Source organism: Procambarus clarkii, chromosome 52 (genome assembly GCF_040958095.1).
Source record: "Procambarus clarkii isolate CNS0578487 chromosome 52, FALCON_Pclarkii_2.0, whole genome shotgun sequence".
Classification (NCBI taxonomy): domain Eukaryota; kingdom Metazoa; phylum Arthropoda; class Malacostraca; order Decapoda; family Cambaridae; genus Procambarus; species Procambarus clarkii.
Genome location: NC_091201.1, coordinates 10296464 through 10300880, shown reverse-complemented (window position 1 = coordinate 10300880; position 4417 = coordinate 10296464).

Genomic DNA, 4417 nt, shown 5'->3' with positions numbered 1-4417 from the left:
TGTCGTTCACTCCAGTACGTTGTTATTTTACTGTGTAGATTTGGTACTTGGCCCTCCAGTATCTTCCAGGTGTATATTATTTGATATCTCTCTCGTCTTCTTTCTAGTGAGTACATTTGGAGGGCTTTGAGACGATCCCAATAATTTAGGTGCTTTATTGCGTCTATGCGTGCCGTATATGTTCTCTGTATTCCCTCTATTTCAGCAATCTCTCCTGCTCTGAAGGGGGAAGTGAGTACTGAGCAGTACTCAAGACGGGACAACACAAGTGACTTGAAGAGTACAACCATTGTGATGGGATCCCTGGATTTGAAAGTTCTCGTAATCCATCCTATCATTTTTCTGGCTGTCGCAATATTTGCTTGGTTATGCTCCTTAAACGTTAGGTCGTCAGACATTATTATTCCCAAATCCTTTACATGCTGTTTTATTACTATGGGTACATTTGATTGTGTTTTGTACTCTGTATTATGTTTAAGGTCCTCATTTTTACCGTACCTGAGTACCTGGAATTTATCACTGTTAAACATCATGTTATTTTCTGATGCCCAGTCGAAAACTTTATTAATATCAGCTTGAAGTTTTTCAATGTCCTCAGCCGAGGTAATTTTCATACTGATTTTTGTGTCATCTGCAAAGGATGATACGAAGCTGTGACTTGTATTTTTGTCTATGTCTGATATGAGAATAAGGAAAAGCCAACGCGGTGCAAGGACTGTACCCTGAGGTACAGAGCTTTTCACTGCACTTGGACTAGATTTTATATGGTTGACAGTTACTCGCTGAGTCCTGTTTGACAGAAAACTGAGTATCCAGCGTCCTACTTTACCGGTTATTCCCATTGACTTCATTTTGTGTGCTATCACGCCATGGTCACATTTATCGAAAGCCTTTGCGAAGTCCGTGTATATCACATCAGCATTCTGTTTCTCTTCTAATGCCTCAGTGACTTTGTCGTAGTGCTCAAGTAGCTGTGAGAGGCACGATCTTCCCGCTCGAAATCCATGTTGGCCTGGGTTGTGAAGGTCATTGGTCTCCATGAAATTGGTGACCTGACTCCTAATCACTCTCTCAAATACTTTTATGATGTGCGATGTTAGTGCAACTGGTCTATAGTTTTTTGCCAATGCTTTGCTCCCTCCCTTGTGTAGAGGGGCTATGTCTGCTACTTTAAGTGCATCTGGTATCTCCCCCGTGTCCAAGCTCTTCCTTCACACTATACTGAGTGCCTGTGCTACCGGCACTTTGCATTTCTTTATAAATATTGAATTCCATGAGTCTGGACCTGGGGCCGAGTGCATGGGCATGTTTTCAATTTCTTTTTCAAAATTTAGTGCACTCGTGTTTATATCAGTTATATTTACAGTAACTCTAACCAGTCACTCCTGCCTGTCTCTCCAGCTTATGCACCAGCCTCTTATGGGATACTGTGTCAAAGACTTTCCGACAATCCTAGAAAATGCAGTCCACCCAGCCTTCTCTTTCTTGCTTAAACTTTGTCACCTGGCCGTAGAATTCTATTATGCCTGTAAGGCAAGATTTACCCTCCCTGAATCCATGTCGCCGATTTGTAACGAAGTCCTTTCTCTTCAGATGTTTTACTAGGTTTTTCCTCACGATCTTCTCCCTCACCTTACATGGTATACAAGTCAAGGAAACTGGCCTGTAGTTCAGTGCCTCATGTCTGTCTTCCTTTTTGTATATTGGGACCATATTAGCCGTCTTCCATATTTCTGGTAGGTCTCCCATCTCCAGTGACCTACTATTCATTATGGAGAGTGGCCAGCAGAGTGCCTTTGCACACTCTTTCAATACCCATGGTGAAATCCCATCTGGACCAACAGCCTTTCTCACATCCAGATCCAACAAATGTCTCCTGTAATTTCGAACCCTTCCAAAACCGCCTGATTTACTGCCCCCTCTCTTAACGCAGTGACCTCACCTTGTTTTATTGTGAAGACCTCCTAGAACCTTTTGTTGAGTTCTTCACACACCTCTTTGTCATTCGCTCTCACACTAACATTCTCGTTCCTGGTTCTCTGGTATCTCTCTCTTCTTTCTGGTGTCCTGTTATTTTGGAAGTTCCTCCACGCCCTTTTGTTCATTTCCTTTGCTTCCATACATGCCCTATTAAACCACGGATTCTTCTTTTGCTCCTAGGATTTTTCTTGTTGTGCCGGGATGAACCTGTTTACTGCCTCCCGACACTTTTGGGTGACATAGTCCATAATGTCGTGTACAGACTTAGCTCTGAGGTCTGTGTCTCATGGTATATTCATTAGGAAACTTCTCATCTCCTCATAATTTCCCTTTCGGTATGCCAGCCTTTTGTTTCCTAGTTCTTTTCGGGAGGAGATAAATCTTAGCTGTGTGTGTGTGTCTGACTCTGGTGAAAATTGTTATTTATTTTCATTCTCTCCATAACTGGATTTTTTGTATTAATTTCTTTACTGACTTGTTCTGTACATTGTAAATTTGTTTTCTCCTTTGTTGTTTCAATTTTCCATGTATCCATTCTTTCTTGTGAGCAAGTGTAGTTCCTCCCGCTTGCAGGTGAAGCCTCTTGGTAGCTACTGTAACGCCTGTCAGCAGGTGTAAACTCTTTGTTAGTAAGTGTAAACTCTTTGTTAGTAAGTGTAAACTCTTTGTTAGTAAGTGTAACCTCTTTGTTAGTAAGTGTAAATTCTTTGTTAGTAAGTGTAAATTCTTTGTTAGTAAGTGTAAACTCTTTGTTAGTAAGTGTAAACTCTTTGTTAGTAAGTATAAGCTCTTTGTTAGTAAGTGTAAGCTCTTTGTTAGTAAGTGTAAGCTCTTTGTTAGTAAGTGTAAGCTCTTTGTTAGTAAGTGTAAGCTCTTTGTTAGTAAGTGTAAACTCTTTGTTAGTAAGTGTAAGCTCTTTGTTAGTAAGTGTAAATTCTTTGTTAGTAAGTGTAAACTCTTTGTTAGTAAGTGAAAACTCTTTGTTAGTAAGTGAAAACTCTTTGTTAGTAAGTGTAAACTCTTTGTTAGTAAGTGTAAACTCTTTGTTAGTAAGTGTAAGCTCTTTGTTAGTAAGTGTAAGCTCTTTGTTAGTAAGTGTAAACTCTTTGTTAGTAAGTGTAAACTCTTTGTTAGTAAGTGCAAACTCGTTGTAAATAAATGTAAACTCGTTGTAAATAAATGTAAACTCTTGGTTAGTAAGTGCAAACTCGATGTTAGTAAGTGTGAACTCCATTTAAGTCAATGTAAACTCTTCGCTAGTCAATGTAAACTCTTTGTTAGTAAATGTAAACTCTTTGTTAGTAAGTGTAAACTCTTTGTAAATACGTGTAAACTCTTTGTTAGTAAGTGTGAGCTCTTTGTTAGTAAGTGTATACTCTTTGTTAGTAAGTGTAAGCTCTTTGTTAGTAAGTGTAAACTCTTTGTAAATTTTACAATACAATACAATACAATTTTATTTAGGTAAGGTACATACATACAATAAATATTTACAAGGATTGTTTAACTTATAGGTATAGCTAGTACATACAATGCCTAAAGCCACTATTACGCAAAGTGTTTCGGGCAAATACGTGTAAACGCTTTGTTAGTAAGTGTAAACTCTTTGTTAGTAAGTGTAAACTCTTTGTTAGTAAGTGTAAAGTCTTTGTTAGTAAGCGTAAACTCTTTGTTAGTAAGTGTAAACTATTTGTTAATAAGTGTAAACTCTTTGTAAATAAGTTAAACTATGTGTTAGTAAATGTAAACTCTTTGTTAGTAAGTGTAAACTCTTTGTTAGTAAATGCAAACTCTTTGTTATTAAATGAAAACACTTTGTTAGTAAGCGTAAACTCTTTGTTAGTAAGCGTAAACTCTTTGCTAGTAAGTGTAAACTCTTTGTTAGTAAGTGTAAACTCTTTGTTAGCAAGTGTAAACTCTTTGTTAGTGAGTGTAAACTCTTTGTTAGCAAGTGTAAACTCTTTGTTAGTAAGAGTAAACTCTTTGTTATTATGCGTAAACTGTTTGTTAGTAAGTGTAAACTATTTGTTAGTAAGCGTAAACTTGGTTAGTAAGTGTAAACGCTTTGTTAGCAAGTGTAAACTTTTTGTTAGTAAGACTAAAGTTTTTGCTATTAAGTGTAAGCTCTTTGCTAGTAAGTGTAAACTCTTTGTAAATAAGTGTAAACTCTTTGTTATCAACAGAAAACTCTTTGTTAGTAAGTGTAAACACTTTGTCAGAAAGAGTAATCTCTTTGTTAGTATATATAAACTCTTTGTTAGTAAGTCTAAACTCTTTGTTAGTAAGTCTAAACTCTTTGTTAATAAGTGTAAACTCTCTGTAAGTAAGTGTACCACTTCTTGTGACCAAGTGTAACCCGCTGGTTGTAGTATAGCTCTTCTTGTCAGCAACGTAATTTTCCGTTAGTGAGAATAACTCCAAGTTAGCAAGTCTAACTTCT